The sequence below is a fragment of the Acinonyx jubatus genome, chromosome B4 (assembly GCF_027475565.1).
Source record: "Acinonyx jubatus isolate Ajub_Pintada_27869175 chromosome B4, VMU_Ajub_asm_v1.0, whole genome shotgun sequence".
Taxonomy (NCBI): Eukaryota; Metazoa; Chordata; class Mammalia; order Carnivora; family Felidae; genus Acinonyx; species Acinonyx jubatus.
The window spans coordinates 125,198,282-125,222,656 of NC_069387.1; the positions used below are offsets into that span (position 1 = coordinate 125,198,282).

The following is a 24,375-nucleotide window of genomic DNA, read 5'->3' on the forward strand; positions in this document are numbered from 1 at the left end:
CTCCCTTTTCCATTCTTTGGAGTGGGAAATGAGTGTATCTCTTCATTCACTCACTGATTCATGCATCCAACATTTAGGAATCTACACTACAGCTCCTGGGCTTATTCCCAGGGATACCAAAATGAGCTCTGAGGGTTTCCCTACTTTGAGGAGAAGACTGACTGCCATGTAGATATAATCATGATACAACTTGGAAGGTGCTTAGACTGAACTATGTGCCAAGTGCCCTTGCCAAGCAAGGAACAGAACAGCTGTAGGCAAGCAGACCCATGCCTTATTCTCCACCAGCACAGAGGCTTAGATGTCATGGGGCCACCTCAGATTGAACATCAGCAGCCCCTGCTCTTTGGCTCAGATGCTCCCCAGGAATACTCATAGCCCCTGTCTCCCTTGGCCTCCCTGAGCCATTCCATGGGATTGTTCTGGCTTAGTGGATGACCAGAATTCTATTAGGATGACACTCTTGGGTTCCCTTTCCTGAGCTTCCATGCACTGTGGTTTATTGAAACCTCTGGAACATTTTGTACCCTCCCCCTAATTCCCTCTCCAAATAGCTATCCCTGCTTATCTCTCTTGGACTGTGTCACTTTGGCATTATGTAAAGATCCTTGCTTTGCAATACTATAGGCCTAACCACCATCCTAGCCTCTCTCTGGAAAATGATAAACATTAATTTGGTAGGGTTTCAAATTTGGCTGGAGACAGACAAAAAGTGACTGGTCCCAGGTCAAACTTGGGATGTTGAGCTTTTCTTGAGGGTAGCTAGTCAGGGCCAAATAGGCATCTATTTGTTTTTGTTTTTGAGAGAGGGGGAGAGAGAGAGAGAGAGAGAGAGGCAGAGGAAGGGGGAGAGAGAATCCTAAGCAGGCTCTACATCCAGCACAGAGCCCGAAGCACCGGGGGTTTGGAGCAGTGGAAGGGTGAACCCACATATTTTTAATTTAGTTTTTAAATTTACATCCAGGTTGGTTAGCACATAGTACAATAATGATTTCAGGGGTAGATTCCTTAATGCCCCTTACCCATTTAGCCCATCCCCCCTCCCACAACCCCTCCAGTAACCCCCTTTTGTCCTCCAAAATTTAGAGTCTCTTATGTTTTGTCCCCCTCCCTGTTTGTATATTATTTTTGCTTCCCTTCCTTTGTGTTCATCTGAGGGTGAACCCACATTTTGTAGTGCCATTCTGTTCTGCTGAGAATACACTGAAAGTTGGCAAGGGCAGAAGCAGGAAAACCAGTTAGAAGGGGACTGCAATAGCCAAGTGAGAGATGGTAGGATTCTGGATTCCGGATAGATTTTGACAGTAAGGATTATAGATTTCCTGATGGATTGATTAGGAGGGAGAAGGGGTAGGGAAGGAGGGAACACTCAAGGAAGACCCTAAGGTTTGAGGTTGAAAACAGAGCTTCCCAAGTTAAATGGGAGAAGGCTGAGGGGAGGCAAATTTGGGGGAAAGACCAGAGTTCAGTTTTGACATGTGAAATTGAATCACTGTTGGATGTCCTGAGGAGATGTCTAATGCATAGCAGTCTTGGATACATGAGTCTGGAACTCATTTAGAATCATGATACTGAGTGAGGTTGACAAAGGAATAGATGCGTGGGTTCAGGTAGAGAAAAGAGGAGGTCAGCACTGAGTCCTGACAGACCCCAGACCCCAGACAGCATGAATGAAAGAGTAGAGGAGACTGAGAAGGAAGAGCCAGGGAGGCAAGTGTCCAAAAGACACATCTGATGAAGGACTGCTATGCCAAACACAGAACTCTTAGAACTCAATAGTAAGAAGAGAGACAACCTGATTAAAAAATGGACCAAAGACCTGAACAGACACTTTTCCAAAAAAGATAGACAGATGGCAAATTAACATGTAAAAAGATGCTCAACACTATATGTCATCAAGGAAATGCAAATTAAAACAACAATGAAATACCATTACACACTTCTTAGAACGGTTGAAATCTGGAATGCTGACACCACCAAATGCTGACAAGGATGTGGAGTTACAGGAACTCTCACAAATTGCTAGCAGGAATGCAGAATGGTACAGCCACTTTGGAAGACACTTTGGTGACTACTTACAAAAGTAAACATAGTCTTACCATATGATCCAGCAACCATGCTCCTTGGTATTAACCCAAAGGAGTTGAAAACTTAGGTTTACTCCAAAACCTGCACAGATTGCAGCTTTATTTATAACTGCCAAAACTTAGAAGCAATCAAGATCTCCCTCAGGAGGTGAACGGATAAATAAATTGCGATACATACAGACAATGGAATATTATTCAGTGCTAAAAAGAAATGAACTATCAAGCCATGAAAAGATGAGGAGGAACCTTAAATGCATATTACTAAGTGAAAGAAGCCAGTCTGAAAAAGTGACATACAGAATGATTCTGACTATATGATATTCTGGGAAAGGCAAAACTATGGAGCTACTACTACCACCACCACCGTCACTGCTACTACTACCACCACCAACATCACTGCTACTACTACTACTACTACTACTACTACTACTACCATTACTGCTGTTGCTGCTGCTGCTACTACTACCATTGCTGCTGTCTCTACTACTACTACCCCTATCCCTGCTCCTGCTGCTACTACGTCTGGTGCTACTACTGACTACTACTACTACTACCACCACCACCACCACCACCACTACTGCTACTACTACTACCACCACCATCACTGCTACTACTACTACTACCACCACCACCACCACCATTACTGCTGTGGCTGCCTCTTCTACTATTTCAAATACTACTACTACTATTACTACTACCTGTCTTTTTACTGAGTGCTTGCCATGTGTTAGCTCTCCACTATCTCTTCCCAGTATTTCATTGTCTCACTTAATCCTCACGGCAACCTTCAGAAGTGCTCTATTATTCCTAGCTTACAGACAGCCAAGCAGTCAGTACCGTTGCCTAATAATTTATATTCCTTCTGGAGTCCTGATTCCATTGTCAATCTCTTCTGCATCTAGAACAGGGTCTGAGACAGAGATGACACGGGCATGGCTGATGTGCCAGGGGCAGTGGATGCTGTAGGAAGTGCACGAGCTGGCTTTGCTGACAGAGGGGTAGAGGGGGGAGCAGAGATATGAAGGGAGGTGAGCCAAAGCCCCAGGACTCAAGGGAGAAGTTGCGAACTCTGGGGAAAGTCATGGCCTTCCCCGGAATCAGGGCTGTTTAAGCCCTGAACAACACGGATTTCCTTATGGTGGTGGTGAGCCTAGTCCCAGAACCTCCAGCTGAGGCCAACAGGAGCCTCTGGACCCCTGAGTAAGACATGCTATAGGGGGCAGCACTGCCCTGCTCCATCTCAGCCTAAGCCCTCCCTTCTGCAAAGCAAACCAAACATTAGAGCCAGGCAGGGTCAATAGGTCAGAGTGCATGGAAGGGTCAAAGGTTATGGGTCCTGCCGGTGTGTGACATTCAAATCAGGCAGCAGGACCAACCCCAGGGGTTAGTATTTGATCACATCCAGAAATTGCCAATCCCTGACTCAGGCTGTCTCCAGAGGAGCTTCTGGAAGACCCTGACCACCCTGTGACAATGAATCATGGAGAGCTTCCCAGGGGAAGGGTCTTGGGAAGGGTTGGCTCCACTTCAGGGAGGGCCTCAGGCACAATCAGACTCCCCAACAGGGGCTTATGACTAGTGACCCTGGGGCCCATCAGATCCTCCATTGCCCCTACTGCTTCAAAAAAGTCTGGATCACTGGCATCCAAGGTCCTCACCACCTTACCATTCTTATCTACAACCTTATGCTCTATGACCCCAACTTCAAAGACATCTTTATTCTTGAACATCTATTTTATGCCAGACACTTCACAGGCATTATGTTCTTCATCCATTCAGCAAACACAGACTGAGGGATCATCCTGGTCCAGGCATTGTTCTAGGCCTTGGGCAAACAAAAGCGACACGGAGCCTGTCTTCATGGACACTCTGATAAGGAATCATCCCCGTTTTACAGGTGAGAAACTGAGGCTCACAGAGGTGTTGGGCTGCAGAGCAGTGACTTGAACACAGACACGCCTAACTCCAACACAGTTCTTTCCATCCCTATACTTTTCTGTAGCCACCTGAAGCCCCTAGACCGTGGTGGTGAGCCATACCTCCAGGGCTTTGCATGAGCAGCTCCCTCTGCCTGGAATGGCCTCCTCACCTCTTCTCTAACCAGCTGATCCCCTTTTGTTCCTCCAGGCTTTTCTCAACTTCACCTCCTTCTCTTCCTCACCACCTCAACACCCCCACCTCCCTGGGCTGGCAGAAGTGCCCCTCCTACTCCCAGACACCTCAGGTCCCTATCCTTGCCTGGAGTTGCTCATGGCCTTCTTTGATTGTTGGTCTCTACTGAAAGGTGGGCCCCTGTGAGCACCATTGTCTCCTCAGGTCTGAGTCACCAATGTCCAATGTGATTTGGGTCAGAGGATCAGGGCCTGTCGGTTCAACCTCCCCTTTGTCCTGAGATGCTTCCCCAGGGCATGGCATAGTTGGAAAACCAGTCCCCTGGAAGAAAGTTTTGGTGCCTGTTGAAATAAAGTGGCTTCTGGAGGAGCTGGCTTGAATCACTCATACCTCCACGGGAACACGTCTTCCAGAGCTGGCTTGGGTAAGGAGGAGCTCCTGTCTGAAGGTCTTGCTTCCAAGGATGCCCTCTAGGGAGCACTGTGGGAGAGGGGCTGTCTGGGGAAGGTGGCTGTGTTTCTTTCCCCTTCCATACAGTTTAGTTCCCCCCCAGTCCCAGATGGCCAACTGAGCCATCCTCTGCTGCCACAGACCTCCTGCCATGTGAAGATTCCAGCTCTGACCAAACAAAGTTCTTCTATATCTGGCCTGTCTCAGCTCTTCCACCTGGATCTCCCTTCCCCCTTTGCATCTACATTATACATTCCAGCAAGTTCTCAAACATTCTCTGAGCATACAATACAGTTTTACACCTCGATGCCTTGCACCTTGAACATTGGCTAAAAGGGAGGTGAGAGTCTCCATTTCTTATCGGCCAACCCCTTGTCCAGAATCTCCAGGCTGAGAAACTACTTTCCTCTGCTTTTCCCAGTGGGTGAGGTCTTGAATCAGGGCCAGAGGGACTCCAGAAATTCTCCCTATCTTAGTCACTTTTCTCCCCATTGACCCCACAGCTGGCCAGAGAGGGAAGTGGAAACTCCCTAGTGTGTGGGGACTTCTAATCTTTGCTCTCTGTGCAGGGACAAGATGGAGACTCAGCACAATTCCACTCCCTTCCCTTCCCAGCCCTATCCTGGGATGGGAGGGACAGAAGAACAGTGCAGGGGGCAAAGGTTGGGAACTGGTCTGGGGAGGCTGAGGAAGGTGTGGAGGTTGGAGGAAGGGAACTGACATCTAACATTTACAGAGAACTACTAAGCTCCAGCACCCATTGCAGATTTTATTTGTTACCACCCCAACTGTCATCTTAACCCCCAAAAGGTAAGACCATTCTAATTCCCATTTTACTGAGACGAAAGCTAAGAGAGAAATAAAATACCACAGGTCATTTTGGCATTTCCCAAAGGTGGCATATCCAGGTTCAAACCTGGTAGATGTCTTATCACTTCCACCCCACCTCTGCCCCCAGACCCACTGTACTGATGCACTCTTCCAGAAGCATAAGGAACCTTCAGAGCCCTCAAAGACTGATCCTGGAGCCATGGAATATTATACCACAAGATACCTTCATCCTGGTTCAAAGTACTCCCTCTATCATGTAGGAACAAAGGCCAGGGAGGTTTTGGTTGGTTTCATTTTCAGGAACTAGCAGAACCAAGATTCAGGTTCATGTCTTTTGACACCAATCTCTGCCCTTTCCATCCAGTTATATACATTAACAACAGACAGCTTTCAAGGCCAGGTAATCATGCCCAAGTCTACTCCAAGTTCTGGAAGCACAGCTGCCATTCTGTCCTTGATGGAATGATGGAGTGACAGAGTGGCAAGGAAGGGCTCATGGCCCTTCTGTTGCAGGTAGTAATCCTTCTCTCACTGTAGCATGCCACCCCCACCTTCTCAGACCCATGCTGTTTCTTTAACAAATGTTGTGTAATGCCCTTTTACTATGTGGAAATGAAATTCCTGGTTAACCTACATGCACAATAAAAAAAAAATTAATAGGGTGCCCTAAATATAATATGAGAAATCAAGTAGAAATAATTCCTAATAAAAATTAAATAAAAATAATTTATAATAAAATAACATGTTTCCATTTATAAACACTCTCCTGTGACTACACTGGAAGACATAATGAAATAGTCTGATGCTTGCATTTATGCATAAAATAGCCATGATCTTAACATCTACAAATGTGGACTGATTTGGATGTTTCATTAGCAACTCAAAGGCCAGGAGTGGGGTTGCCATTGGTGATATGATTTGTTAAAACAACTCTTGGTAAGATTCCAACAACACAAAGTGAAGTCTGCCCTGAATTTACATGGTGGTTGCATTTGCAGGGGAGCATATATTAAAACTGCTCCCTGTTGAAACGCTTTGTGTGCAAAATAATGTGGAGTTCAGTCCTAGGCTTAGATTATTATAAACGGGTTTTCATCTGTGTGGTGTCTGGTGGGATAGTCAATGGCCCTGTGGGGTACAGGACTGTCCCAGGCACATCCCTGCACCCTCCCAGTAAGGGCCAACCCAAAGTTTCCAAACTGCATCCTGAGGGACAGTACTGCCCCCGTGGAGAACCAATGATCATATTTTTAAGGTTTACTCAAAGATTATATCCCAACCTCTTAATATCTTTCTAAGGTATTCAAGCCCTGGAGTTAGCTGTGGCATCTGGATGGAAAAGGCTGCAAGGAAAAGAAGGTGGAAAGATCCAGAATCAGTTAGGAATCCAGGTTACACTGCTTGCTGCTGTGTTTCCAGGTCTATCTGGTACATACTGGCTGATCAACAAATATCTGTGCAATGAAATTATTAGCTGTGTGACTTTGGGAAAATTTTTTAACTTTCCTCAATGCCCTCACAGTGAAATGCTGGTCATACTGTGGGGCTTCAATTTGAGAAGATTAAATGAACAAAGAGGGGAAAGCCTGGAGATGTGTAGAATGAGCTCAACAACAATTAGTTGACAATAAAAATCAAAGTCCTGCTATGATCTGGCTGGGATGAAATTCTGGATCATGGAAAAGGTAACAGATGACTGTTTTCAAATCAGCATCTGACTAGACTACTTGACCTTTTGGATAGGTGGTTCCTTTCAACCTTGAGACTCAGCAATTCTGAGGCCCTTGTCTAGACAGAGGCAGTGGTGAGGAGCCACGTTGCCACCCACACTTGCCCACCACAGGCCAGTGCCTTGCACATCCCCGAGGCCCTCCAAACATTCCAGGAGAGTGAGCTCCCTCCATTCTACTCCTCCACCCTGTTGTTCAGGTGAAGGAGAGAAGCAAACATTTACTGAGCACATCCTACATACCAGAAGTTGTATTTTCCCCTAAGTTATGCCATTAGATCTTAAGTTGGGATGAGGTGGGGAGCAATGTCCCATGCACGAGGGACCGGGGCTCAGAGATGGTGAGTGACTTGCCCCGCATCTTAGAGTGAGTGTGGGGTGGTGCTTCCTTGAGCTGGCTTTCCTTCTATCACAGTGGGGCAGCTTGACAGAGGCTCATGTAGAGCACCGTGGATATGTCCACCCAGCCTGCCCACTTCCCACTACCCAGCTCCTGGGATTTACCAGGCACAGAGTGGGGTTCCTCTGCTCCCCACCACTGGTTCAGAGGCACAGAGTTAAGATGGACTGGGAGAGAAGATGGGGAACATGTCAGAAGGCCTTGAATGCCAGGGATAATGGGGATGGACTGGGACTAAGGCAATGAAAGATCTCAAGCAGGGCAAAAGATTCTCAGTGAGATGCTCTAATTAGACTCTATCCACCAGTGATGAACCAGGAGACTTCAAAACTGGTCAGGTGGCTGCGAGGGTTCTCCTTGAGTGTTTCTCTCAATCTCTCACCTCCCTACTCTTTCATTCCAGCAGGAACTCTGGGAGCTCCCAGGGGACAGGGAGGCCCAGCCAGTTCTCCCATCCAGAGTATGGCGGCTCTGCCAGCCTCTAGATGGTGGGGTCCACTGACTCTCTGTCTTCAATTCCTACTTTGACTTTGCACACAAGGTGCTATGTGTCCCAGGGTCAGCTGCTGCTCTCCTGGCCCTGGTCTCCATGGCAGCAAGATGATGCGCTTAGACTAATGGATTATCAAGAGCTCTCCTTTTATCTTTATGGGGGTGAGGCGTCCAGAGAAGTAACAAAACATGAGCTAGAGTCTAGGGGTGGATGGTGGAAGCCACATGCACCAGAAGAGGTGGTGACCCCCAAAGGAAAGGCAGCACATTCACAGAATATCAGGCCCTAGGGGCAGTTCACTCCTGGTTCTTCTCGTATGTTGGTGGGGGACAGAGGACAAGAGCAAGGTCAGGCCATCCAGAGGCCTTGGGATGTAGCCAGTTTGCCCTTGAGAGTTGGCATCATTTTTGAGCACTGCTGAGAGGGGCTGGACAAGTTCTTCTCTGGTGGGGGTGCCTCAGAACCCCTAGGATGAAGTCTAGTCCCAGAGAGGCTAGGTCCTACAGATTCCTTTGATGATGACAGATGCTTTGTTTTTTTGGAGAACCAACAGAATTCCTTTTGAGCAAGATTTCCTTCCTCCATTTATTTATTTACTCTTTGCCTAGTGATTCAGCAAAACAACCTCAAAACCAGTCTCCATTGGGAGGCAGGAAGAACCAAACCTTCAAATATCAGTGATCCTGTGAGGTTTTTGCCTTGTGGAACTTTCCTTAAAATAACTGCATCAGGAGATTGTCCAGGGAGGGGTGGTGGAGGAAGGAGACCTGAAGGCAGAGTCCTGGGGGATCCTGAAGGACTCAGGTAACTGGAGTGAGGACTCTCAACAGCTGCCCGTCCCTTTTCTCCACAGCAAGGGCTTATCATTGGTTTCTCCCACCTTGCAGATTCTAGAGGGGGCCATCTTCCTGAAGAAGGAATGGGTTGGGGTCTGAACTCTACAGTGTAAGATAAGTGACTTGAGTGATAGGCACTACGGTTATAGCAGTGGAATATGAATTGGAACCTTCTTGCCTGTGTCTGTATGTTCTTCACCCATGCTATAATATCCTAATTCTTGATGCAATGCTTTGGTTTCCTTAATTCAGTGGGAAAAACAAAAAAGTCTTTAATGCATCTAAATTGGAATCGGGCCAACAAGATAAAAGGTTGTGGAGGAAATAGTGCCAGACTGGAAATTCAGAAGATGTGGGTTCTATTTCAGCTTTGGTTTATTAAGCCATGGGACCTTGTGTAGGTCACTTCCCGAAGGACACAGAAATGCCCGAGGTCAGGGAAACGTGGTGTTTGTAAGCAGGAAGTCTGGGTAGATCTGAGAACAGAGGTGCTGATGGGCAGAGCAAGGTGGGGTGGAAGTCCTTGCCGAAGAGTCACTCAGACTTGAGTCTCATCTCTCCACTACTGGCTGCATGATCTAGGGCAAGTCAACTCTGTGCCTCTGAGCCTCAGCTTTCCCATCTTTAAAATGGGGGAAAATAGGGGCACATGGGTGGCTTAGTCGGTTAAGCGTCCGGCTTGAGCTCAGGTCATGATCAAGTCCCACATTGGGCTCTGTGCTGACAGCTTGGAGCCTGGAGCCTGCTTCAGATTCTGTGTCTCCTTCTCTCTCTGCTCCTCCCCCACTCATGCTCTGTCTCTCTCGCTCTTTCAAAAATAAATAAACATTAAAAGAAATAAAACAAAATGGGGGGAAATAGCCATCTCAAAGGCTGTTGTGATAACCGGAAGTGAGAGAATGCACAAGGAAGTGCTTCATAAATGGGAAAGCATGGGAAAAATATGAGGTATCATTACTCTAAGTACTTAGGAGGAAGATGGGGTGCCTGGGTGGCTCAGGCAGTTGAGCGTCTGACTTCAGCTCACGTCATGATCTTGCGGTCTGTGAATTCGAGCCCCATGTTGGGCTCTGTGCTGACAGCTCAGAGCCTGGAGCCTGCTTCGGATTCTGTGTCTCCCTCTGTCTCTCTGCTCCTCCCCTGCTCATGTTCTCTCTCTCTCTCTCTCTCTCTCTCTCTCTCTCTCTCTCTCTCTGTGTCAAAAATAAACATTAAAAAAAATTTTAATACTTAGGAGGAAGAAATATTAGTCCTCAGAGAGCCCAAATTTAAATAATAGCAGCTACTATAACAAGTATTATTATGGAGGGTTTACTCTCTGCCACCCTGAGTGCAAATGTATAAACTAATTTAAGTATATAAACTCAATCTTTTCTTTTTTAAGTATATCACATACACAGCAAATTGATAAAGTGCTCTCATCTTAAGAGTACTGCTTAATGAATTTGTACATTTGTATATATCATGTGAACTCACTGAATCCTCACTAAGAGCCTTACACTGCTTATTCCCATTTTACAGATATGGAAACTGGGGCACACTGAGATGCAAACACTGCATGCTGATAGCCACATGGTACTGCCTCAGGGATCTAGTCCATCAAGAGAGTGGCTGGAGAGTGGCTGGGAGACTGAGAGGTTCCCAAGAGGCCATTGGAAGATTCTGGCTCAGGGGGAATTTAGTATTCACCTGCCCAGGTGAGGAGAGCCCAGGGTCTGAAACAGAGGGCAAGGAAATGAATGCAGCTGAAAGTGGGAGGCAGAACAAGTCTTAGGAAAGCAAGTTCAAGCAGTAGGAGCAGTTCAAGCAGTAGAAGCAATGATTTGAAGCAAGGGGATAGTGGCTGCTGATGGCCAGGGAGGGTTTTGGATGACTGACAGCTCTAAAATTTGATGTAGAAAATCCAGTTCTTGGGGCACCTGGGAGGCTCAGTTGGTTGAGTGTCCGACTTCAGCTCAGGTCATGATTTCATGGTTTGTGAATTTGAGCCCCACGTTGGGCTCTGTGCTGACAGCTCGGAGCCTGGAGTCTGTTTCAGATTCTGTGTCTCCCTCTCTCTCTGCCCCTCCCCTGCTCACTCTGTCTCTCTATCTCTTAAAAATAAATAAACATTAAAAAATTAAAAAAAAAAAAGAAAATCCAGTTCTTGATCAGCTGTTCTGGTGAAGTGGCAGAGACATAGATCAAGTTCAGAAATGGAATTTATCCCTTTCTAAGTGGGCATGGTCCCCCCAGCTGGGACCCTGAGCAGGTGGCACTCATTTTCCTGGGGACAGCACTGCTTCCCAGAGCTTCCATTACACCCTCAGTAAAGAGGCAGGCCAAGGCTGGGGTGAGAAAAAAAGTCTGGGAGGCACCCAATTGCCCCACCGCTGATGGTGATGGAGGAATTGGCGACCTGCCCCCAAGTGATAGGAAGTGAACAGAACCACAGCAGAAGGCAGCTTGGTGCCCGAAAGAGCTCTGAGCTGGAGGGCAGGAGGCCCTGGTTCAAGTCCTGCTCCCACCTCTGGCTTCACAGAACATGGTACTCATGCCCAATCCTGGGGAAGTGGCATCTCCTCTCTGGGCTGTGGATCCCCCCACTGTGGAATTAGAGCCATGAAGAAGATAACATCTGTGGCTTACACTTTAAAATTCCATGAATGTCTATGTCATGAGTGGAGAACCTGGTGAGACTCTGAACATGGTGACTCCAGGAGGCCCAGGTTCACCTGCTGCATGAATACTGAATGGGCACTGGTGGTGGACGGAGCAATGGCAGGCATCCATCTGTCTGGCCTCATTCGCATTCCTGCTCCCTGGTCCTCTCTCTTAAAGGCTCTCTCTTAGAGGCTCTATAGAAGTCCTGAGCTCATGACTGCGATGAACATCATCTCCTTATTTGGGAGGCAGGAAGCTGCTCCCCACCCCCACCCTCTTCTGTCCACTCCCAGGACTCCCACTCCACGCCCCCCTATTCAGTTTCCTGCTTCCTGAGGGTCTTTCAGCTGGTGGGGGACCAGGACTACAATTGCTCTTCACTGATTCCAGAGCCAGCAAGAGAGCGTGGCTTGTGTGAGCCAGAGGTCCGGAATGAATATGCCGAGCAAAGGGGAAAGGCGGGGGCCAGGGTCACTTAGAACAAGCCAGTCCCAAGAACCTAAAATTAGCTCTGGGAACTGGAATGTTAGGGCTCCAAGGAACTGCAGCTGTGAAAAGAAAGCACGAGACAAGGAAGGAAAATGCACCCTGCCCACACCCACTGCACACTGCTCGCCCACGCCATCTGCCTTGGGGTCTCTAGAGCTTTTAACCCACCCCCAAAATATCTCCAGCCTGGCTCACCAGGCCAATCAGTGGGAATCCCTCCCACTCTCCTCCCATGCTGTCATTCTCCTCTCTGGAGACCGCAGAACAACGTGGCCTAGGATCCCTGATAGGACAAGGTTTAATTGGAAACAGGAAAGAGGAGGACAAGTTCGGGTCTGGGGTGGTGACCATAATGAGAAAATGACAGGCCCACTGAAGTGGGGGGGGGGTGACAGTGCAGGAAGGTCACATGGCAAGGAGGGCCCGCGGGAAGGCCCCCTGGGAGAGCTGGGCACGTGTGTGACAGCAGGCACACTGACCAGGGGCAGCAGACTGGAGAAGAGCTTGAGGAAGGGGGGGAAACTGGGGGCTGTGCTGTGTGCATCCCTTTGCATACATACAATTGGGCGGTTTTCTTTGTTGTTTGTTTTTTGTTTTGGAAAAGACCATACACTAGTGAGTGTGTGATCCTGTATTTTTAAGTGACTAGAGCTCATGTACCAATCGCAGGCCATGGGGAAGAATGTCCAGGAGAGGCAACCGGTAGAGTGATCCTTTACAAGCTAGGCTTGAGACTTGGGACCTGGAGTTCCAGGGGATCCAAGCACTAGGCTTCTTCCTCCAGCTCCTTGTCCAAATGAGAGAGCTTGGTTTCCAAGGATTTTTGCTCAAACCCAGGGAATCTTGCATCTTTGTGGTATGGAGACTGGGGGAGGTATTCAGAGCCATGGGGAGAAGGGCTAGGGGTGTGGGTGAGCAATGGAGCCTTTCTGAAAGCCTCTATGGGAAGGGACAGGGTGGAAATGAGATCTATTGAGCACCTTTTGCCCTTTTCATGCCAAAGGCAGCTTTTCTTGCTCTCCTCCTCACAATCACCTAGAATGGAAACTCTGAGGAGAAATACAGAATGTCTACTTTACTAAAGTATCCCCAGCCTTGGGAATAATGCCTGGCACATGGTTCCAAAGCAAACTGTTGAGTGGATGTGATCTTCCAAAAGCTCTGCAAGGCCTGTATTATCCTCTTTATATCTATCTATCTATCTATCTATCTATCTATCTATCTATCTATCTATCTATCTATCTCAAGCTCCCACAGTGAGTAAGAGCCAAGGTTTGAATCCCTGCGGCTCATAAGGTCATGCCCAACGCATCACGTAGCCAGCCTCATCCTTATGCTATACTGTTTATAAAGTTAAGCGATTTTGTCCTGGGTTCACATCTCAGCCTCCATGGGGCTCCCACACTTGTGCCATACCACTGAGAACCAAATGTCTTGATGCTTTTCCTCAGGTACGCAACCTAGTCCATGACTTCCAGATATGCTTTAATTAATCCTTCCTCAAACAAACAAACAAACAAACAAACAAACACTGATCAGTCCTTTGTACTCTTCATTCAGAGGTCATTCTAGCTATGTGGCTATGGGTAATAATCCCAGCTGGATGATGCATTAACTGGTCTACACTCCTAGACTGCGGAATTAAATACATGTATACTAAAATACAGTAAAACCTTGGTTCATGAGCATAATTCATTCTGGAAGCATGTTTGCAATCCAAAGCACTTGTGTATCAAAGCGAATTTCAAGAACCATTGGCTCAGTTGTGATCATGTGACATTCAGCATCACATACTATTCATAAAGTAAGACATCGCTTGTTTATCAAGTTAAAATTTGTTAGAAATGTTTGCTTGTCTTGCAGAACACTCACAGAACAAGTTACTTGCAATCTAAGGTTTTATGTACATGCTTTGTGCATGCAGTTCTGATAGATCTTTGGGTATTTGTAGAAAATGGTTTCTTTCTCCTCTCTCCCCTCCTCCACCCTTTCTTCCTTTTTTCCTTCTTCTGGCCATTCCAGTATCTCTCCCTCCTTCTCAAATGCAAGCTAGTGGAAGGCATGTGCCATCCATAATAGAAGGGATCTTATTTTCAAATCATCAGCAATGACTTAGTCCCTACTATATTTCAGGACTGTCCCACATTTGTACACTTTCCACCTCTGCCTGCTCACGACTCCTTTTCCTCTGCCTACAAACATACTTGAGCTTTGCTTTTATAAACAAAGTATTCTTTTTATTCCTTAAGTAATCTTCCCTTCTTGTTTTATCTCCATATTTCTTCAATGAGTATTCTCTCACTATTGCTTTTACAACCCCCTGCAACCCAGCTTCTGATCAACTGCTTTTCTAGGTTTGTGCTCTCAAAGAATTGCTGGTGACTTTTTAAAACACACACACACACGCACGCATGCACGAATACGCATTTATTTGCATGTTTGTTCTTTCTTCATTTTGAGATCTTTGTTCTGGTTAAATTTTCATTTCACTAGAGTACATCCCTAAGTTATTCCCTTTGAAAGAGTATACGGATGGTATGCCTTGAGTCCTTGCATGTTAGAGCCCCTCTAATAGGAATGACATTGTGACCGGGCAAGGGAATCCTGTATAATGCACATTTCTTTCAGTCTGAGAAAACTGTTCCACTGCCTTTGAGATGCCAGCGCTCCAGACGAGTGGTCTATTGTTAGTCTCCTTCCCTTTCCTTTGTAAGTAGCTTGTAATCTCTCTTTCTCTGAATACTTTTCAGGTTTTTCTCTTTACTCTGCAGCTCAGACTTATCCTCAGATTTTGTCTTTATTTTGTCAATCTTTCGAGGACTCAGAGAACCCCTTTGATCAGATGACTCAGGGCTTTCTTTAGTTCAGGAACATTTTCTTCCATTTTATCTTTAAAGTATCCCTTCTCTTCCAGGAACTACTTTTTTCTCTTTCCAAAGCTCCTATTATTTGTACATAATTCTCTTGGGTCCTTTCTTTCATGCCCCTTATATTTTGCTCACAAGTTCCTTTTCTTTGCATTTCTACTAAGTGCTCTGAGGTAATCCAGTACTGGCTTCCTTTTGGGCATACCCAGAAGTATTTCTCCTTCTCCCTCACCTCCCTGAATGATTTTTCCTCCTTTTCACTGAACTGTCTCATTTATAGGCTTCAGGAAGAATATGCTTCATTTAATTTTTCAGCACCTTTCTCTGCCTTTTTTGATGAATACTTTCTTCTTTCCACTCCCTAAAATGGGAGTGTTTCCCAAGTTTATACTTTTCTCTTTATACTTCTTTTCTTGGACTTTACACCTACTTTCTCAGTTTCAATGACTCCCTCTTTGCTGATGACTCTACCTTTATCCCATACCTTCTCCTAAGCTCCAGATCACACATAAAATCTGTTTCGTGGCCATTTAAACCCATAGGCACTCAAACATGTGTTCAAAACTGATCTTGCCTTCCTATTACACATGTCATTCTGTTTCATCTGATTTTGGTCTCAGATGCAAAGGTGATTTGAATATACCACATCTGAACATGTCTGGAGAGGAATAAGACCATTAGTTTGAGGACTCAGGACTGCTGTCATCCTAAGTATACTCCCTAGAACATTCACTGTCCCATTCTTTTAGGCAACTATTTAACATTGTACCCTTTCTTCTCACACCTTTAACATCTTCTCATTCTAGATTCTCAGTAATGAAGACCTTGCTTTGCACGAGAAGCAACCAGAGGAGATCTGCTGAAGTTCTCACCACCACATCTACTCACCTTACACTGTCCTTACACCTGTCACCATACACTGTGCCTTCCCTTAGGTTCCTCTGGATGAACTCTGTGCTCCTACCAACAGGAACTCTTCATTGTGCCCCAGATATCACTTCCTTTCACCAATCTTAGGACACTGCTCCACCAGTTTCTCCTTTCTCTCCTGTTATCTACCTTTCTTTTATGGTTGAAACATTCCGGTTGTCATTCAAACATGCTACTGTAGTATCTCCCTTAAACAGAAAACCCTCTTCTTGACCCTATATTCTCCAATTACCAGCCTATTTTTCTATTCGCCTCTATAGCAAAATCTCTACTTCCGCTTCCCCTCTTCTATTTTCTCCTGAACTCTCTCTCATCCCTCCACAGATCAAGGTCTTCAATGACCTCCACATTGCTAAATGTGATGACCAAATTGCAATTCTCATTTTACTTTACAAACAGTTGCATCTGACACAGTCGATCACTCCAGCTCCCTGGAACACTTTCCTCACTTGGCTTCTGGTACATCACTCCTGATTCTCACCCACTGCTTGATCTCCTTTGTTGATTCCTCCTTATCTTCCTGATCTCTAAGTTTTGAAGTCCTCTTGTCTATGCTCTTTTCACTCCACACTCCTTCCCATAGTGATCTCATTCAGTCTTGTGACTTTAACTATCACCTACATACTGAAGACTCCCCCCAATTTGTATCCCCACACAATCCTCTTTCTCTACCCCAGGTTCAACGCCTTCAACATCTCCACTCAGATGCCCAAAAGGCATTGCTAGTCAAATATGGTAGCAGCCAACCTCTCTAACTGCTTGACATGTAGACTTTCCCATCTCAGTGAATGGCAACTCCTTTTATTTGATCAGCCCCAAAGCCTTGGTGTCACCCTTAGCTTTTCTCTTTCTCTTATACCCCACATCAAATTCATTGGCAAACTCCATAAGCCACACCTTCAAAGTAAGATCAGAATTGACCACAGTCTACCATATCTGTTGCAAACCCCTGCTGGACCAAGTCACCACCACTTCTCCTGGATCACTGCAATCACCTCTGTCCACTCTCTCTGTTTCTGCCCTTATCCCACTATTTCTTCTCCTCAGGGCAGACAGAGTGTTGCTTTCAAACATAAGTTGGATGTCATTCTTCTGCTCAAAGCCCTGCAATGACTTCCCATCTCACTCTGAACAAAAGTGAAATTCTTTATCATGAGCTACAGGGTCCCATACAACCTGCCACTCCTCACGCCCATCCTATCTCTGATCTCACCTCCCGACTCTCCCTCTCACTCCCTTTGCTCACTCGCTGCTCCTTGAACACACTAAGAACACCCTCATCTCGGGGCCTTTCCACCTGATAGTCCCTTAGTCTACAAATTCTTCTAGATATTCACACAGCTCTCTCCTGCTTTTATTCATGTGCCCACCTCATCAGAGAGACCTTCCCTCACCTTCCTATATAATACAGCAACTTCCTTATTCCTGACATTTCATATTCCCCAATTATTATGTGTGTGGCCTGAATCAAGGTTCTTAAGTAAGTGTTCTGCATCTCAGTTTTCTCCCCTGGCTAAAATAAGAGCATTCATAAGGATGCTGTGAGGATTAGAGCTAATCCATGTAAAGCATTAGAACAGTGCCTGGCACATAATGAGGGCTCAATTCAATGATGGCTATTATTATTATTATTATTATTATTATTACTGTTATTATTATTATTTTATACAACTAGTCTGGCCTCCTGAAGTTGTTCCCCACATGGATGTTAAAATTCTGAAAACTGAGTACCAGAGAGAAAAAGTTCGCCCACAGAATTAGTGATGGACAAGACACCAGAAGCAGCCTTCTAACTCCCAAGCCAGGACACCCTCCTGGGACACCCTCCATTCTGCCTGTTATACCATGGACCCTGCCCAGGCCAGCAGAAACCATACTAAGTGGGGAATGGGCTCCAGGACCAATGCCTGCCACCTACTGATGTTAGGCCAGTTACTCGACCTTTCTGAGCTTCAGTTTCCCTTCTGTAAAATGAAGATATCATCTGTCTGCCCTCCTTGCAGGGGAGGATCACATGACATACTGATCTCCAGAACTGATGCCCCTACTCAGGGTACATGATTAGCCATTTCAAATACCCCATGGAAAGATGAACAATGTCCTCTGTTTATTTTCAAACTTGTGGAGTGTGCAAAAAGGATGCCCAGTCCACATGAAGCAGAACCCGTGGGCTTGTGAGGTATTCATTTATTCTCACAGCAAACATTCACTGATCACCATGCTTGTGCTAGTTTTACCAGCCAAGGAGGTCACTGGAAACTAACATCAGTTTCCATGACCAGACAATGAAAGGGGAAGTAGAGTACATTTCTTAGCAAGCTGCTGCTTGAGAAAGTTCACCTTGGGAAGGGTAGTTGTTTGCTGGGAAGAATGGACTAGGATGTCTAGAGAGAACTTTCAGCCCAGAGAGGATGGGCAAAATCCTCCTAGGACATCTGGAAAGGCCATCAGGCCTGCAAAATAAGGTAAAGAAAGGTTCCTATACTAGAAAACAGAACTTGTTTGCTAAAGACCTTTCTCATTCTTTCTGTGCCCGAAGACAGTGTAGGGCCATAGAAGAGATAAAAGTAGGACCCGATGATCAAAAAATGTTGCAGATGTTGGTGTTGTTTTGTTATTATTTTTTTGCAAAGGGTGGGGGCAGGGATGAGGAAGACACAGGCAGTCCTTGGAAGTGTTTACAAAATGGCGAACCCTGATGTGGGCCAAATGGCGAACCCTGATGTAGGATGAGATGTGGGGCCTTAGAAGGCAGATCAGGGGGTGGGAGCTGATGAGTCTGGGAGTGGCTTCCCTATCCTTCTAGAACAGGGTCAGCAAACTTTGTAAAGGGCCATGTGATAGGCTGAAAAATGGTCTCCCAAAGATAACCACATCATAATCCCCAAACTTGTAGTTTCTTGTTTGAAAAAAAAGGGTTTTTGCAGATGTGATTAAGTTATAAGGGTCTTGGGACAGGGAGATTATCCTGGACTAGCTGGGTGAGCCCTAAATGTCATCACATGGATCCTTATTAGTGGAAGGCAGAGGGAGGATTAACACTCACACACGAGCACGTGTGTGCCTGTGTGCAACCTCCCCCGGGGGCCACGTGAAGACGGAAACAGAGGTTGGGCAGATGCGGCCACAAGCCAAGGAATGTTGGCGACAACCAGAAACTGGAAGAGGTGAGGAAGGGATTCTCCCCTAGAGTCTCCAGAGGGAGTTCAACCCTGCAGACACCTTGGTTCCCGTCCAATGACACTGATTTTGGATTTCTGGCCTTCACAAATGTGAGAGAACAAACTTTTGTTGTTTGAAGCCACAGTTTGTGGCATTTTGTTATGGGAGTTCTAGGAAATGAACATACCCATTATCTTAATAAATCTTAATAAATAATAAATAAATCTTAATAAATCCTCAAAGTAACCAGGAGGTAATAAAATCTGATCACTTATTATGTGCCAGAGAGTTTTTACTCAGTATTCACAACAGCCTTGGGAGGCAGATACTGTTATCTTCCCATTTTATAGATGAGAAACCTGTAGCCCAGAGAAGAGATCTAACTCTTCTAAGGTCACACAGCCGGCACCTGGTTGAGCTGGCCTTTGAACACAGAGGTCTGGCCCCAAGTTCCACGTCCTGGGCCACCTTGTGGTGAGCTCCCTGCCCCCAATGGTGCTCTTTCTACTGAACCACATGGCTTTGAGCATTTGATTCCCACTTTCCTAAGTGGCAGTAAACTAAGTGGCCTCCTCTGGGGTCCTGTGGGGATCAGATGGGACAGCGGACAGGAAAAGTGTTTGGTAAACTACAAAATGCAGTCATGGGGGAAGCATAAGAATTCAAAGGAGAAGCAAATCTGCTTACTGGCTGGGCTTGGCGAGGCTGCCCTGGACACTGCTCTGAGGTAGGTGGGGCCCCCAGAAGTGGAAGCCACCCCCTGCCCCCTGGAACATACACAGGGAAGTTTTTAGACCCATGGGCAGAAGTGCCCATGAGTGACCTCACAGATGTCACCCCCAAAGCCCCCATGATGCCGACCCTGCAGGTGATCACTGGACTTCAAGGCATCAGTTTTTCAAGCCTGAGCCCTGCCTTAAGCTTATCAGTATCTCCTCTGACTTGCCTTCTCTGAATTTTTCAAATTGAGACCAACCCCTCCCAGAATCATACAGTTTCATTCACTGTAATGACTCCTTTAGTCCACAGAGAAGTAGACATTCAGTGACCTATCCAAGGCCACACAGCAAGTGTGTTCTGTCCAAAATGCCTGTGGATTTTGATGTTCTTGGCTCCTCCTTCATTCCAGGAAGCTGGGAATTCTGTCTGGTGGGGAGAACCCAAGAAGGGGGTAAGCTGGCATTTGGGCATGTTAGCTTTCATTTCATGGCCTGGAGCCAGCCCAACACTCTTCTACCGATCATTATCACACACAAATACTATTGCTCCTAATGCCCCGGGAAGACCCCAACCTCAGTGAATTTGTCACTCGGCCCAAGATGCCGAGCTTGTCCTACCATTCAGTCAGCCATGCATCCCACATTTACTGAATTTGTTGAGCTCCAATGTGTCAGGGACTGTGCTAGTGCTTGACATGTAAAGCGCAAAAGACAGTCTCTTCCCCCAAAGAAATTCATAAATTAACAGGAAGAGAGGCAAATAAATAAATAAATAAATAACTGCAGCAATCCTGAAACTCATACATTAGCTTTTCACATTTATTTCTGCCATTTCCTTATAACAGTTTACTATTAATATTAGCATTTTCTTTGAACCGACTCATTTTTTTTTTTCTCATTATGTGCCAGCTCTGGGTTTATTTAAGCAATACCATGAATTTGTGGATTTAATTTGCTAGTTAAATTTTTTATGCCACATAATGTGATGAAAAGTTAACTGTAAGATAACAAGTTCGTGGGGACACTGCCTAAAACGTGGGAAACAGTAAATTATTGCAAAGGAGGGTGATACGTGCTACATTAGAGGTCTGCAGGCTGCCAGATCAAGAGGAAAATGCTCCTATCAGGTCACGGCTAGTCAAGACACATTAGGGTTAACGGTTTGATAAGCAGCATCTCAAGGCAGGAAGTTTTATGGCAGGAAGCAGATAATTCTATGCTTTCACCCCAGGATCTCAGAAGCATTAACTTCTCAATGTTCCCGCCATCTGAGGGAGAGAGAGGCCATTCTTGTCTCCAATTTTCTAGACCAGTTTTCTAGAGACTACAAGTGGAGGGGATCTGTGATGTAAGACCACATTTGTCAACCTTCTGCTTCCATCAGACCCAATGACAAATGACATTCCCGTGGGAGACATTCTCATGGGTTTACGCCAGGTAGAATGTAATCCCCAGGGCTTGCATTTAACTGCAGCCCCACCCGAGAGAAAAACAGGTCAAAAAAAATGCAAAAGAGGATGACACCATTATACAGATAATCTTGAGTATGCTTTAATTATTTCTTAAAAAGGAAATAAGCAGCAAACTGTGGGACTTTCATTATTAACAAAAACTTATTTGTAACACTACCTTGCAAACAAATGGAACACACCAGTCTATTGGGATACTAATAGTATTAATCTACTCTGCAAATATTTACTGAGCACTTATTATGTGCCAAGCCTGTGTTAGACAGTGGGGTTATGGTGAGGGCCTAAGATAGATACAGTCTCTGCTTCCATGTGGCTAATGAAGGAGGCTGATGTTAAATAATCATCCAAATAAATGCACAGTGTGATGCATACTACAAAGAACTGATATATGGTGCTGGCTTGTAACAGTGGAGTGTGATTTGGTGCTGGAGGTAAGAGAAGGCTGCCCTAAGAGGAGGACAATGGTAGAGAACTAGGGATGTGAGGCAAGGAACTACTAGTTACTCTTCATTAAGTTTCTTCCATGAGCTGGGTGCTGTCTTAGCCAATCTTCACAGTGACTCTTTGAAGTGGGTATTATTATTCCCACTTGGCAAGAGAGGAAACCCTGGCACAGAGACGCATAATGACTTACCCAAGGGCACAGAGCTGGCTACTGGCAGAGCTGGGAATCAAACCCAGGTCTGTGTGACCTTCACGTTGTGCTTCCCCCCTCAAGGCACACTGCCTCTCCAGAAAATGCATTAAATAGGAAAAAAGGCTATTAGCTGTATTACCAGCCATTATTTTGCAGCTTAGAGCTGTGGTGTCATCTCTGTCCACCCCTTCAATCCTCAGCACTGGCAATGATCAGGTTGGGCAAGTACTGATGGCTCCATTTTGCAATGGGAGAACCAGGGCAGAGGAATGAAACATGGCAGAGGGAGTCGGAACACAGAGCTCCCTCTTCAGGTAAGGCTGCGCATGCCTCAGTGTTCAGCTTCTCACATTGCCGAGTCCAACATGGGAAGGAAATGGCGTGCCGTGACTGAACTCCTAAAGCTTTCTGCCCTGAATTCTGTTTTCCTCTGCCTACCTGCCTGGGTGCAAATTAAGCAGCTGCCCGCTCACTAGTGTGGAACACTGCAACTGGTTTGTGCTTTGCTGAACTGGGCTGAAATTGCTTGGGCTGCAGCTGGTCCTGGGGGGATGAGGAAGCAAATGAGATGGGATCTCAAGAGTGTGTCCTGAAGGGTAAAAACTACAGATGACCAGAGTATTGCTGTGCAAGACGGGCCGGTGCCTGAGTGGACAAGGCCACTAGTGGGCCTCTGAGCAGTGCGCCATCGGCTGCTCTGGTTTCTGTTTCACATCTCTGCGAGCCTTGGCATTTTGCACCTGAATGTTAGCTACGAATTGCTGGCTGAGTCTCGCCAGAAGTTGCCGGAAATTTCTGTTCATATCTCCACCCTTGGAAACCTCGCCACAAGAGTTTTGTAATCCACCAAGTACCCTGCAAGTGGGAGGAATGACACCTTGACCTCAAATATTTACTGTTTTCATTACCGGCTAGGAGTCTGGGCACTACAATTACACTGCCTGGTCAGAATCCTGGCTCTCCAACTTACCAGCTGCATGACCTTGGACAAGCTACTGAGCTTTCCATGCCTCAGTCTCTTTATCCTTCAAATGGAAGTAATAATATTAACCATAGGAGCGTTATTATGAGAATACAATGATACAATGTGGGTAAAAGCACTTAGCAGTATCTGGCCTAATAAACACTTGATAAGACCTGGCTGCTATTGTTGGTTATTGCTTCTATTTCTTTTCTTTCTCCCTCCCCGCCCCTCCTTTTTCCTCTCTCTTACTCCCTCCTTCCATAAACTGTTTTTTAATTGTATAAGGCACTGAAATTACTAAGACCTGCAAAACCCAGTTGCTCACCCAGTCTTGCCTGGGTCCCATAGCCAGAAAGTGGACTGCCTCAGAAGACTCAACCAGGGTCTTGCTCTTTCCTCGTGTCTCCCTCCTCCTCCTTCTCACCCCACTGGTACCTAGCATGATGCCTTTCCCATGCACCTGCTCAATCAGTGCTTGAAGGTCCAACCAGATTGTGGTTAAGAGCGTAAATCTTACAGCAAGACTACAAGGATTGGAATCCTGGCTCTGCCACGGATGGGCTGTGTGGCTTTGGGCAAATTACCTAACCTCTCTGAGTTTCAATTTCCCTACCTATCAAATGGGATTATGATAATGTGTTTGCCCCACAGAGCTGGGCTGAGCTCTAAAGAATCAATAATAAAGTCCTTCTGTTAGTACCTGGCACATAGTAAGGGCTACTTAAGTGTCAGCTATCTTTATTGTTATTGCTGGGTTAAGGTGGACCCAAGGCACAATTGCTATTTAAGGGTTTCCCAGCTCCTTTTCTCATGCATTTTCCTTTCTCCAGGGGCTGCCTTGGGATTCTTGGACAGAGATTTAAAGTTCTGAATAGATCTGCAGCAGAAAATGCTTCTCTCCCTCCTTTCCCTTTTCATTCTCTTGAAGAATAGCTTTCTTTTTTTAAACAGAACAAAAAAGCATCAGCAAAGAACTCCTTACCTCACAGTGAAGTTTTCTCTCTAGGAGTCCTCCCCTTCCTATTTTCTCAAAGGTTGGGTTTTTTTCCCCCCTTTGTAACTATTTCTGAAGGAAATTTCCAGAATAAGAAGGAAAACAAATGGGTTTTCAGGTCTTGTCGTTCTAACACACAAAAAATCTGGCTTTCCTTAGGCTATGGATCTGGGCCCCAAAGGCTGTTTTAGGAGTTAGTCCTATTCTCCAGGGTCTCACTGGATCTTCCCAAGGACCTGTGGGACCAGAACTGTCTCCCATTATACAGGAAAGGAAGCTAAGGACCCAGTGAAGTGAGGAGCTTAGTCTCAGTTCCCAGCAGAGGCTGAGCCCCTGATACTTTTGTATGTTAGCTGAGCTTCTCATAGTCACTAAGGCCTACCTCCTCCTTTGCTTCCTCCTGTGACCACGGTTTAGATTGCCTGAATGCCTGGCCTGGGAGTTTACGGTGCCATCTGGGGTCCTGAAACAGGCCAGGATGAGAAATAACAGATCTGTAGCCTCAGCTGAAGATACAGCAGGGAGTGGTGGGGATTGTGGTGTGCACATTTGCCTAGTTT

At 46.0% G+C, this 24,375-nt stretch overlaps 1 protein-coding gene and 1 long non-coding RNA gene across 4 annotated transcripts in view; one reads left to right on the plus strand and one right to left on the minus strand.

Annotated features, from left to right (window-relative positions):
• Positions 1-24,375, minus strand: part of SYN3 (synapsin III) — a 464,763-nt gene that overhangs the window by 203,692 nt on the left and 236,696 nt on the right. The gene's annotated exons all lie outside the window — the stretch shown is intronic.
• LOC128316490 (uncharacterized) lies at positions 3,460-11,027 on the plus strand. Of its 2 annotated transcripts, XR_008300481.1 has the most exons (4): positions 3,460-4,623; positions 5,386-5,459; positions 6,780-7,165; positions 10,460-11,027. It is a non-coding gene; the product is annotated as an uncharacterized LOC128316490 (long non-coding RNA). The 2 variants fall into 2 exon arrangements; XR_008300480.1 differs by having other exon boundaries at positions 3,460-5,459.